The sequence below is a fragment of the Rhinolophus hipposideros genome, assembly GCF_964194185.1.
Source record: "Rhinolophus hipposideros genome assembly, chromosome: 5".
NCBI lineage: Eukaryota > Metazoa > Chordata > Mammalia > Chiroptera > Rhinolophidae > Rhinolophus > Rhinolophus hipposideros.
The window spans coordinates 90,451,806-90,465,902 of NC_138051.1; the positions used below are offsets into that span (position 1 = coordinate 90,451,806).

At 42.1% G+C, this 14,097-nt stretch overlaps 1 protein-coding gene across 3 annotated transcripts in view; it reads right to left on the minus strand.

The window, feature by feature from the left end:
* The window catches only part of FOXN3 (forkhead box N3), a 364,292-nt gene extending 353,061 nt beyond the window's left edge, over positions 1 to 11,231 (minus strand). Inside the window, exon 1 of one of the 3 annotated variants that reach the window (XM_081049383.1) lies at positions 11,060 to 11,231. The gene's annotated coding sequence lies outside the window, so the exon portion shown is untranslated. The remainder of the gene's footprint in view (positions 1 to 11,059) is intronic. The other 2 variants (XM_081049384.1, XM_081049386.1) reach the window with 2 other exon arrangements.
* Between the last annotated feature and the right edge of the window lie 2,866 nt (positions 11,232 to 14,097).

The following is a 14,097-nucleotide window of genomic DNA, read 5'->3' on the forward strand; positions in this document are numbered from 1 at the left end:
CTTCAGTTGCCCTGCCATGGCTGCCTTGATGTCCTGAATCGATTCAAAATGTTTACCTTGACTTTGGAGAAGAGTCAGAAGTTGCACGGTGCCAGATCTAGTGAATAAGGTGGATGGGGACACACCATACTGCTTTTATTTGACAGAAATTGCCACACCAGAAGCTATCTGTGACACAGAGCCTTTCTGTTGTGATCACAAAATACAGTGAAGGCTGCTGCCGAGTGCCATCCAACAGAAAGCCAGGGATCTTCAACACGGGAAGTGGCATGTCAAACCTTAGTAACGGTGTGTGACAAGTTTCAATTTGTTCAGTACAGTAAGATGTGAGCTACGGTTGAGAGAAGGTGTGTTTTAAAGTGTGCTGTAAATCATTCTCCATCATGACAATGCCCTGTGTCACACATCTCTTCTGGTATGGCAATTTCTGCCAAATAAAAACACTACAGTGTGTCTTCATTCACCTTATTCACTGGATCTGGCACCAAGCAACTCTGGCTCTTCCCCAAAGTCAAAATGACCATGAAAGGTAATCATTTTGAATCCATTCAGGACATCGAGGCAGCCACAACAGCGCAACTAAAGACACAAAAGAGGACTTTCAGAACTGCTTCAGAAAGTGGCAAGAACAATGGGATAAGTGTGTTTGAAGCAAGGGGGGAGTATTTTGAGGAGGATTAATGGCAATAGGTCTTTTACTATAATTCTTTTTTATTTAAACATTCACCATATTGTTTGATCACACCTCGTACGATAGATATTCAATGTCATCAATAGGTTCTGTGACTTTAAACGAAACAACACATAACAAAACCAATTTTACCATAGGCTAACTGATATAAACAAGAGTTACCATATTTTGCCATGTATAATGGGCACGTTTTTGCTCAGATTTGTGAGGGGAAAAATAAGGATGTGAATTATACATGGGTAGTACTACTATTTCCGTATCTACATAAATGTTTTTAATTCTTTTTTTTTTTTTTAAGATTTTATTGGGGAAGGTGAACAGGACTTTATTGGGAAACAGTGTGTACTTCCAGGCCTTTTTTCCAAGTCAAGTTGTTGTCCTTTCAATCTTAGTTGTGGAGGGCACAGCTCAGCTCCATGTCCAGTTGCCATTTCTAGTTGAAGGGGGTGCAGCCCACCATTCCTTAAGGGAGTCGAACCAGCAACCTTCTGGTTGAGAGGATGCACTCCAACCAACTGAGCCATCCGGGAGGCAGCTCAGCTCAAGGTGCCGTGTTCAATCTTAGTTGCAAGGGGCGCTGCCCACCATCCCTTGTGAAACTCGAGGAGTTGAACCAGCAACCTTGTGGTTGAGAGCCCACTGGCCCATGTGGGAATCGAATCAACAGCCTTCGGAGTTAGGAGCATGGAGCTCTAGCCACCTGAGCCACCGGGCCAGCCCCTAATTCTTTTATTTATGAATTAAATTTATGAGTTGAAAGTGTAACTCTAGAAATCAATAACAATATCTGTATGCAAAATAACACCCTGCAATACAATAATCGGTTTTGTTGAACTTATAACCAACTTGCAATGACGAAGAGTTCTTGGCCTATGATGCGTAGATATCGTAAATTTGTTAGTAGTACATAAATTTTCTTGTACCTTGTATCAGGTCTTGTGTTTTGTAATTATCTGTTACATAAAATTTCTTGTGTCATAATACGTTAAAAAATAAATGCTAAAATTCCTTTATAGTACAAAAAACACGTACCTAACTGTACACAAATAAAAATTTGAATTAAAAAATTAGAACGAAAGATTTTCCCCCCCTGCAAGTTTGGGCCAAAAACATGGGTGCACATTATACACAACAAAATACAGTAAGTTCCTATGGCATCTCACCAATGTTCTAATGCAACGATGTTGAACAAAACGACGTTATTTGAGGACCTGCTGCACAGAACGAGCAGCACCAGTGGGCAAGAGACCTAGCCCCTGACAGCAGCAGCCACCCCACTAAAGAGACTGTTTGCTTGTCCTCCACAAGCAACAAAAGGGAGGAGTGCACTCGACACCCCTTCCCACGTACACTATCACAGGCAAAGAAGGGGACAACATGAGGGAATGGGCACTGTTTGCCTAGGAAGAGTGAGAATTATCTTAAGGGACCATCTGGACTATCAAATCAAACTAAGTTTTTAAACGGATGGGATCAAACATTATTTTTTCCCCTGATAACCAATGGGTATTTTGCTGGGGAGGAAGGTGTGCTGTAGACAAAATGAACAACCTGCATTTTCTCCACACACTGGAGTTGCAGAATGGGTGAAACTGGTGACTCTACAATATGGGAAGGGAGGAAGAAGAAGATTGTGGTCAGGAGACAAGATGAACAAAGGCAGTGGAGCTGGAAGGAACAAGGCAAGTTCTGGGATGAATAAACCCTGAGCACATTCCCTGAGCTCTAATGGGTAGATCCAGATTACAGGAGGTCTTGAAAGCCAGGCAGAGGAGGACAGCCTTGGTAAGGTGAGCCACAGGGGGCCACCACATGTTCCTAGCAGATGAGAGACATAAGGACAAAAATAACAACATAAAAATAGCTACAATAATTTAAGTTGTAACTACGTGCCAGGCTCTGTGCCAAGGGCCTTTCAGGGACTCTATGATTAGCCCTCACAATAATCCCGTCAGGATTTCCACATTACCGAGTCTTAGGTTAACGTGGAATGTGAGACAAGTGGGTGTCCAAGTTTTCCAACCTGGGAAACAAGGATAATGGTTGGAACAACAACAAAAACCAGAACAAAATGAATGCCCTTATTGAAAATTTCCGCCTGAATGACTGAACTCTGATCTTAGACCACTTCTCTTGTTCCATTTTTCAGACTGAAAAGCCACTCTCCCGAGATCTTCATTCATTTTGAAGTGCGGAGGACCATTAAAAATGATTCTTCTTCTAAAGCGTCTATAGTTCCAAGACTGGAAGAGAGCTGTCCGAGAAGCGGCTGAAGCCCTGGCCACGTCCCTCCAGGCCTCTATCTTAGTGCACGCCAGCCCAACCTTTAACTGCTACCAAAGCCTCACCAAGTCCCTAAGAATCTGCGCAGGTCGAAGCCTGCTCTCCCAGCTCGCATGCCACCCTCAAGTGCTGGGACTCAATGCCCCATAAGAGCAGTCACTAACTAGTGACTGAAAGAGGCATGTCGCAAGTTGGACACACGCTCTTTATGAGCTCCCCTGCACAGCGGTAATTGGTGGGACATGTCACGCCATTGGCTGCCCTCATTTCCCCGTCTCCCACTTGCGCCCCCTACTGGTGTCTTCCTGGAATTGTCTCCCAAGTAAACTACCTACCATGGAATCTTCCTTGCAAAGTCAGCTTCCAAACTAAAACAAAACGCATAATACCTACCTCAAGGACGGAGCTCAGGGAGGGCATCACTTCCGTTCGTCTGTATCAGCTTGCAATATGAACTTCAAAAGAGCTCCATTTGGGGATATTTACAGTTTAAGAAGCCAATCAGAGTTACAGAACAGATGGTAGGCTGCTGCCCCAGAATGATTTTTCACCCTTACCTTCCTACAACGCATAGTAGTACCTGGTAGGCCGTAGGTGCTCGATAACTGTTCATTGAATGGGTGATTTGCGTCCTCACATTTGTGCATATCTATCTTTAGTACTTCCCTAGATCAATCCTTTAAAATGATTTCATACATGTGAAATCTATGAAAGCATATGTACATGTGAAATATGGATTTGTCCCATCGAGTTCTGATCATTCACCTGAAGACTTAAGGAGAATTAGAAAATGCCAACACCTACTTCACTGAAAATGGCTACAAGTACACTGGTTCCATGGCTAGTTCCAACTGGTCACATGTATACTAGGCATAGTGGGTTCCCAGCTAGAGATTTAACTTGCAATTTTCCCCTATACTAGTACAAGGGCAGAGCTCCCTACTTCCATGTGGGAATCAAACTGACCCTTCTCCACTTGGTCTCTCCATATGGGGTTTGTATGACTTAGGGGTAGGAGAGCCCCAAGAAGGAGACCCTGGACATCCTGCCAATTTGACAACTTAAGCCCATTGTTTCTTTATTCAGAAAGAAATAAAAGAGATGTCCATGTATTTGCAACCCTGAGTTTGTGGGGGAAGTTCATACGAATTATGAAAGTGAATGATGTCTAGGAAGTCTGTTTCTGTGGCTGCCACCAACAGAAGGACTAAGCATAATACTTGGGTAATTCAGGAAAGTCATCCCTGTGGCAAGGGTCTTTCATTTACCAAACTGGTGAATGTGCTCAGGGGTAGGTGAAGCATAATTCAAAAGATGAAGATGATTTACAGAAGATAATCACTAACAAGAGAACTAAAAAGTCCCTCCCATCATTAATGGTCAGACCTAGGGAACACAGAATGCTGAGAAGCATAATGCTATTTCTTGCCAAAGTAACAACAAATATTCCCTACCCATTCCTGCAATTTTTCCCAGGAGGAGACTCCACTTTTAATATGGAGAGGGAAGTTATTGATGCTGGAATAGAAACAGAGGAACAGTCGTGAGGTAGCTAGTGGGATAGAAAATGCTTAGAATTTGGAGTCAGGGGGCCCTGAGGGTGAGAATTACTTGGCTACAAAAGAGTGTGGCTCTGAGAACATATTGCCTCAGTTTTTTCACCTGTAAAATGGGATGTTAATGTATACTATTATAATTAGTAGTAGTCGTGTATTAATACGAGGTTATAAGAACCAATTAAAAGAATGTAGGGGCAGCACCTGATATATGAAAGCCCCTTACCAGTACGATCTAATTTTTCTGTTTACCTAATATTGCCAAACTCACTCAGAGCAACTTATTTCTTTGTCGAGACCACTCTAAATTCTAAATTTAGTCCCATGAAACAATATGACTCTCTTAATTTAGAGACATGTATTAACTAGTCATTAAATGGTAATTGTTTTCATTTTAAAGGCTGCAAAAATGTTAAGTTTGCCAAATCAGAAAATTTCAGAATGTGAAGAGCTATCTGAGGTTATTTAAAATTTAACCTTGTATAATACACTAAAATCCCCTCTTCAAGTAAGACTTTTGACTATCTGCATCTTAAGAAAGTGACATCTGCAAAAGTACCGGGTACACATCCCATATAACATTTGAAGTCCTGTATCAGCCGCTTCAGCAACGTCCAGGTAACTGGAACATACCCTTGAGTTCCAAAACAAAATCCCCAAGAACGGCAGAGTTTCAATGCTCACTCACGAGGAACCACTGATCTGTTATCATGAATACAGCTTGGGATAGTCCCGTTGGTTTTCTACGGCTGTACATACTCAATCTTCTTTGAAATGCAGCTGTGACCCCGTTTCCCTGAAAATAAAACCTAGCCGGTCAATCAGCTCTAATGTATCTTTTCGAGCAAAAATTAATGTAAGACCTGGTCTTATTTTACTATAAGACCAGGTCTTTATTAATATAATAAATATAATATAATGTAATATAATACCGGGTCTCCTATTAATTTTTGCTCCAAAACATGGATTAGAACTGATTTTCCAGCTAGGTCTTATTTTCGGGGAAACACGGTAGGAAGAGTAAGATAGCATTTACCAGCCTAAACATGAAAAGCTTTATTCAGCACAGTTCAACAGCTAAAAGTTAACCACAATCATTTTCACCCACTCTCACAGACAGCTATTTTGTGTTTCTACTAGTTTCATGCTTGCAGAGGAAATATTTTCTCAAAAAGTGACAAAGTTCCAGCACAAACTGTTGGAAGACCTGTGGCTTCCTGGAACACTGATTATTTTAACTGCCATCTCTAACCCCATGCAGGTAACAGAAGCATGTCAAGCACGGTGGAATGGGAGAACGCAGAGAGGGGTCTGTCCTTTCTCCTCCTACAAACTCCCCAACTGTGCAACCTCCAAGAAACAAGGTGGGAGAGTGGTCATGGCCATGAGAAGTACAAGGCTACTATAGTGCACCTGCCAGCTCTGCAGATTTCTCCTCACCTACGGAGCTGTGCTATGTGAAGCAAGGGGTTGTGAAAATCAAGAAAGGAACTGAAGGGGATTCCTGTCTGTCACCCATAGAAATCTTAATCCCTGTAGCTTTTGTGATGTAAAGGAGGAGAACGGAGCCCAATCCCAATGCTGCCATTTCAGTCAATCCCATAACAGAAGAGATAATGTGAATATATGATGATGTATTCAAATATCATCTGTATGTTATCATTTTACTCAACACTCAAAACACCAGTGAGTCTGCCAAGCAGATAGGGCTCGGCAAACTTTTCATTTCATGAATGACACTTAATATGAAATAATTTTCACTGACGGATAGAATAACAGTGATATAACAGCTCCTGAGGTGGGAATAGAATAAATCCACGCATTCGAGTACAGTCATAGCCCACTGATCTCAAACACCTCCATGCGATGTTCCTGTACCTTATAAGGAAAGGGGGCCCTGATTTGTTTGTAAGTGACCCTTAGAAATATCCTTTCCCCTTCCCTCCTCATAGACAGGACCCGGGCTTTTTCATACTTATGGCAGGTTCCATCTTGGGCTAGCTACATGTTGGCTTATTAGCGTACATTGTATTACATATCTTTTTCCTACTTGCTCTGAGCACAAGCACCCTTTTAAATTGTCAAGACAAAAGTTCTCTCTTCAGCTAATCCATTCCAGGACTCTGGAAGTCATTCCCTTGGGCCATCTTTAGAGAATATTTTGGGCGCTTTAAAAGCTGTGGTTTTCAAACTGTGTTCAGAGCAGTGCTAGGGTTCTAGGGTGTGTCCCGGGCACAGACCAGGGGAAGAAAGCAGGCTCTGGGCTCCTGGCTCATCGTTCCCCTAAAGCGGCTCTGTTTTCATTCCACTCATATATTAGGGTCTTGCATAAGATTTCATTTGGTGCTGAATATAAAACAAAAATGATGTCTTCAAAAAGGTGTGAAAACCATCACAACAAATGGTTCTTTCTCCCTCAGACACTCTTAATCCCCTCCCCAGTCTGTTCCTTCCAATGGAGTTTGTACACATTTTCCTTTAAAGAACCTAGCCCTTGTTTCCTCGTCCAGAATTTGAAACATGCACGAATTGAAACAACTGTATTTATTTACAATATCCAAAAAATAATCCAGAGTTTTGCACAATAGTTGTTTTCAAGGTTAAGATTTGTTGTCTCATACAGAGACTCTAAACTGCTTTTAGCAAACCCCCACTCCCAATTTCCAAGTCTCCCCCTACATCAAATGTTTGCCATCAGCAAAGTAGGCTTATACCTGACATGTAGTATTACCGACTTTTTTCCTTATATGCAAAGAGAAGAACGAAGCTGCCTCTCTGCCTTTACCTCTCCAGGCTAACCCAAAATTGAGATTGGCAGTTAGTTGGTATTCTAGACTAATTATTAGAAATTTGGCATATCTATCGAAAAAATGCCTGTTACAGTGAGTATGTGTGTATCTGACAACTGAAAATGAATTGGAACTTTATTGAATATCTTGTTAATTTGTATTGGTAAATTGTACCTAGTGGTAATATAATGATCAATTTTTCTAATCCCAAAGTAAAAAATAAATAAACAGAAATGCCAAAGCTGTGGGGTACCTTAACTGTGCTCCTCAAAAGTCCCTTTAGAAATGAAGTGTTCTGAGCAAACTATTTGACAGACAATGGAGAATGAAGGCAGATTCTAGAAACCAACAAATCCCATTCATTTCCTTCAGTTTGTAAAAACAAGCAACTGACATGTTTCCTGCCAATGAACATAGCTCCAGATAAGAAAGCTCCCTGCAGGAAATCCTTTACTAAAAGAGAACAGTTGTGCCATTAAACTTAACCTTTTTCACCAAATCCCAATCCATTAAATATCTGACAACATGGGATCATGAAATGTATGCTAAATCACCCCAACGATGCTATGTCACTTCTAAAGTCTACAGTATTTCCTATGACATAGACGTAGGATATTAAGTAAACATTGAAATACAGTTAGGATTCTTTCCACCTCCTCTCTCCCCCCCATGCAATTAGTTGATGAAAACAAGGGAAATTTGCTGCTTTGTAAAAAGATCAAAGTGTTAATTCAATGAGATTTAAAACTGGCTATTTTCAATTAAGATAGCAATACAATACTCTAAATCATCATGATTGGTAGGAAGATATATCTAAATGAATATCAAGAACTTAAAATGTAAAGACTATCAGTGGCAAAATAGAGAAATATAAGAAATGCATTGTTTTTATATTTGGAAGGTTCAGTGCTGATCCCTAAAGTCAAAATTTAGGAGAGGGCCTCCTTGGTTATTTTTCACTTAACAAAGTGAATGGGGGGAGGGCTGTCTCCAAACTTTTCTCCTTTCTTTACTCCCCTCACTGAGACCACTACTAAGACACTGAAAATATTCACAACCTTGATTTTGGGAACCTCTCAATTATCCTAAAAACTAAAGCACTCTTCTCTATTCACAAAAGAAGAGGAAACTTTTCTAAGTTAACCAAATAATGATAGTTGCTGTTTTGAAACCATTCTTTCAGTTTAGTTTTCCTCTCCTCCATGCTCAGCTACTGAGAACACCCTCCCTTATACTTCCCAAAACACCAGACAGGGTCTTCATTTATCATCCCACACATAGTCTTAGAGCGGGGATCCAAAATGCCGCAGTTCTTGGAATTCAGGTGTGAGAGTTCAACTTTGAACCCTATTGCAAAGAGAAAGTCTTCATTATACCTTCCCCCAAATGACTCTTCATCATCCACAGATAACGTTCTAGTCTTCACAGCTCTAAAAAGAGTTTCATTATAACAGTAGACATACAAATCAATTTAATACCACAATTACAATTTAAGAGGCTCAAAACCTTCTTCTTAGGCTTTCCTTGCAGAACTCAGAGGCAGCAAAATGCCAAATAAGCATGTGTGCTCATCCTTCCTTTAAAGCTTTTTCCTCACATAGTTTCAATAAAAATACAGTTATGAAACCTAGGAGACTGCATTTTTGGTTGTTGTTGTAAAATGACCTTGATTTGACAGGCACAATCTTAGGTTTCAACAGATGCTGTGGGAAAGCTTACAGAAGCCAGCATGTTCTCCAGGCATCTGTGATGACATGCAGTTTTTTTTTTTTTTTTTTTAGGTGGTGGTTATGGTAGTGTTGGGGGGGGGTGGCGGGGGTTACTCTTCTTGGTTTCCATGACAACCATGTCTCCACTCACCGTTTATTAGATTCCATCCATGTCCTGTGTCTAAATTTTTAAGCCAATTGGGAAAGTGTTTATACATTTAACAACTTCTGGGATAGTGCTTCTTTAATCGAGGTGTTTTGAGGCTCAAATGGCGATATCCACCAGGCTTTTATTTTTTTATAACCTTTTACATAATTTACTAATTCATATTCTTATAAGGTGAAGAATGCCCTTTTTCTTGGATGTAAAATGCATTCTCCTCAAACCAGATGCCAGAATTTCTTATAACAGTGCGCAAGCCAATTTTGACTGCTCTTGCCTTTTTCTTTCACTGTTGCACAGACTTAAATCTCACACGCGACACATGCTGATGCACAAGACACTTCCATTATCAAAGTAAAGATACAGTGAAGCATCCATCTGCGGATGGTGCTACTTAAGTATTCAGATCAAAAAACGGCAGGAAAAATTATTCTAAGTTGAACAACTTTGCATTCTACAACTCCTGAGGAGAAATCGAGAATGGATTGTAAAGTGATCCGTCTCTGAATGTAAGCTAGTAGCTGACATCTGCAAAGAAATTTGTCCCCAAAATGGCCTACTTTAATCTGGATAGAAACAACAACAAAAAATTAAACATAAAGGTACCTCAAGCAAACTGCACCCAAATTAAAAAGCAATCTTGTAGACGTCTGTGCACGAGAAGGCTAATCTGAAATTACGGCGCGATTGCAAAGGAAGGTTTTGGGTGACTGTTTTCATAAGTCTCAGTCTAACTGACCAATCAGCGTGAGAGTTAAAGTGGGCTGTAGTCGTTTGTGCAGTCTTCCGAGCTCTGCACTCTCTGAGCTGCTCTCCCCTCTCTAAGGCAGAGCTGGCGATCAATGAAAAACAGGGAACAAAAGGAATATCACAGGATGTCTTCCTTAGCTAAGGAAAATGATTCCCTTTTTCCTCAATGAGCCAGTCGCACCCTGCCTAAGACAGCTCCACAGGGGAGCTCCCAGCAGACCAGTCCTTTCAGACGAGGCACATTTTACATTTGCAATCATGTGTCCCAACTGCTAGCAAATGTGTCACCTTAAGCACATCCTGTGACAGAGGGCTCCCTGAGCCCAACCAATTGAAACTAATAAATTAAAGAAATTAATAATCCCACAATTAAAGCTGTAGAGAGAGAATATGTTTCCCTTCCCCATATGTCATCCCCGGAGTATAAACAAAGCATGAAAAATAGTCTCTTCAGCCTCCCCAGCCAGGAATCATGGTTTTCTCCTCAAAACAATGTTTCTCCAAAATGAGAAATATTCTGACTGCCTCTAAGGAGAGTCTCATCTGTAGATGTCATATCAGGATAACCAGTTACAGTATTTGAAAAGAGGTTCAAACTGCCCACAGATTTGACACTGTTTATAATTGATAGCAAAGCAGTTGCGACAGCAGTGCTGAAAACTCTGCCTGAGCCAAACTCCACGTTTAACACGTTAGTTCCTTGAAAATAAAAGGAACGCCTGGGGAGCCCACAAAAGTAAAGCCCCGGGGAGTAATTAACAATTTCATCAATTATTGGATAATTTAAAAAACGATCCATGTGTTTGCTATTTAAAAAAAAAAAAATTTTTTTTTTAAACGACTAGCCACAGATTCCTGAGAAACTTTTTTTTTTTTTTTAAATGAACTTACTTTTGAGACAAAACTAATGAAAATATGCAACGTGCCATCCCTGGATCTCTCCCCTACGGGCTGCATGCTATAAATCAATCAAACCAGGTGGAAATATGCGGGCAGACACCTTAAAAAAAATCAGAGGGTGCCCCCAATGCAGCCTCCCGAACAGTGCGGGCTCCTCGTGACAATGCCGAACCGGAGCAGAAGGCTCGGAGGCAGGAAATGGACCCCATTTTCGTTACCTTCGATCGCCTGCCCCCCGCGCTGCTTCCCGCGGCTGCATGGGGGGGCGGCGGCGGCACCGGACTCGCGGGTGGCCCAGCCGCCGGGTCGCGCCGTGTCCCCGCGGAGCCGCAGCGGATCGCGGCCGGAACCCCGGCTCCAGCCCCGGCGCCCGCCCGGGGTCGGCGGCGCGGCTCCCACCCGGGCCCGGAGCCCCGCTGGGTCCTAGTGCGCGCCGCGCGCCGCCGGGGGCCGGGTCTGCGCCCGCACGTACGGCCGGCGGCTGGGGCGCCCCGTGCGTCCCCGCGAAAACCCAAACACCCGTCAGCCGCTTTCCAAACCGGACACCGTGTGTGCGGATGAACGGGAGCTGACTGTCAAATCCTGGCGTGCGATGTTCACAGGAAAACGTTGGCTACAGCTGGACTCGTGGAAGGCGGCTGTTGGTGTCTGCGGCCCCGGTGCCCGGCATAGGGCAGTAACTGGTTTAATAGGTTTGCCCGGTGCACGTGTGACAGCGCATATTCACAGGAGGTAAGAGACAGCACAGGATCAATAAAGACAGGTTTTAAAAACATAACGCAGGGGAAAAAAAGGGGGGGGGGGCTGGAAATTCTGTGTTTAAAACAATGTTTCAAACAGTTTTTCCAATTATTTTTTTCCTAACAAGTCCTTTTGCATTTGCTTTCTCTTATTTATCATATGCTATTTTAAATAACAAAGGCCCATATGGCTAAACATGTAGTCATTTGATTTTCAAAAGACCTCAAAATTGCATCAAAATATGCACTCATGTATCTCCTAAGAAATCAACGAGAAAGAATTAATGGTGGCATATGGTGTGCCTCGTAGAGAAAACTTAATTACAATTTAAAACAAATGTGAAAATTCACAAATTCAGTAAACTGAAAGTAAGTTATGATCCTAGATGTGTACACAAATCAGCTTATGTACAATTCAGAAAAATGTAAGTTCTAAATTTCCCTTTTAACTCTGGAAAGGGTGTTACACGGACCCCTCTAACAGATTGCCCTCATTGTCCCCCTAAGGGCTTTCAGCGACCTCTCAGCACACTGATTCACTGCAGCCACCTGGAAGGCAACTGTTAAACTTGCAAGTGCTTATTTAAGAGCACAATTCTATTAGCCCTTAATTCAAAATAAGTGTTTTAGTTTGAAAAGCCTCTTTGAAAGTCTTCAAACCTGGGAGCTTTCTTTCAGTCGTTGATATCACCAAGTTTGAAGGTCACAATTCTGTAAAACTGCTAATAACAATGGCAGTGTGGTTTGACACCAAAAGGAAAATCAAATATGTGTTTTCTGAGTTCTATTTTTGGAGCAGAACAAGTCCCTTTGAAAATTACTCTTGCCCTCCTCCTTCCCAATTATGGCTAAATCAATGTAATGGAAGATTTTTTGGTATTAATTAAACATCAAAAGCACCTTGTCTGCTGCCTTATGTCGACGCGAAGAACTAGTTGTAATATGTTACACTTGTCAATCTTCAAAGTACTCACACATCTCATGTGATCTTTATCATACCTCTGTGATAAAGCAGACATTATACTTCCCAACTTCCAAATGAGAAAGCGGAGGTATCACAGGGTAAAGTGATGTGTCCAAAATCACATTTCCAACAGACCTCTGCTTTTGCAAGTGCACCACCTGGCTTCCCAACTATTTCCCTATAACTACTGTGGAAAATGAGGTATCCAGCACAAAAATGAAGGGCGGTTTCTGCAGTCGTCAGTTTTCACCTGTATTAGAATAGCAATTTACCAGAATGGAAAGAAGAGACTACTTGAAAACATTTTAGTCTCTGGCTAAATAAGGTGGCTAGTGAGACCCAGACTGGTCAGATTTCTGTCCTGAGGGCATCCCGGCAGACAGAAAACTTAAAACTCTAGAGCTGAGCAATGCTCTTGTCACCCACGCACCGTTTTGTTCTTTATCAGAGACTAAGAATTGACTCCACCTGACTACAGAGGAGTGAGGTTTTCTATGTGCCCGCCCAGTACTGAAAGTCCTCAAAAACCCTGGAACCTCAGGTGTTTCAGATAGGGGGTGGCCTGTAAGTGAGACGGGGATGTCACTGCTCAGACCTGGTGACAACCCAGGCATTACTTCTCAGCCCTCGCGCACCCATGAGAAAGTCACCAGTCAGTTCTGTTTGTGGCAATCCACTTCCTCCTCCCCTCCACCCTAAAGGAAAGGTAACTTATCTGATGTTGTGTCCCAAACCACCTAAATACCAGCCAGGTGACGGCTGGGTGACATTTAGCTGAAAAGACAGAAACATTTTATTCTTAAAAATGCTAAACATTTTTTGTGTGCAGCTCCTAAGGAAGAAGCCAGGCATGGCAGCATCTTGGATGACCTTCTTCGGAACCGCTTAGAAGGATGAACGCACAACTTGATTCCTTTGTTGAAAACTGGTCTAATTGCTTTATAGTCACACCATCCATGTGGCCTTCCAATGTTGCAAATGCTAGGCTCAAAGTAATCTTAGCACCAATAGGAGGTGATGAGAGGCTGAAAAGAAATGCTGGGGGTGGGGAGCAATTCCTCAAAGCTTGAGCACACCAGAAGAGGTGCTGGTCGAAAGAAACCATCATTCATTCATTCATTCATTCATTCAATTGTGTATATTTCAAACATTGGAAACCTAGTATAAGCAAAGTACTATTCTAGGGCTCTGGGTATAAAAAATAAATACTTCCTTCAAAGCACTCGTCATCATACAGAGCCCAGGACAGACAAACAACCGTAGTGCTGCAGTAAAACCATGTCACAGAGGTTCCAGGGGTTTTGAGGACTTTCAGTGCTGGGAGGGCACATAGAAAACCACTTGAGAAAATCTCACTCACCATGTATAAGGTGGAGTCAATTCATAATCTCTGATAAGGAGTAAAAAGGGGCATAGGTGACAGGAGCATCACTCAGCCCTAGGGTTTTAAGTTTTCTGTCTGCCAGGGTGTTGTGTGTTCACGTGCCAGCTGACCCAGTCCTGGGCCAGTTTGTCTTTAGAGCCATTTTCATGCTCTGCATTGCTAGGAGCA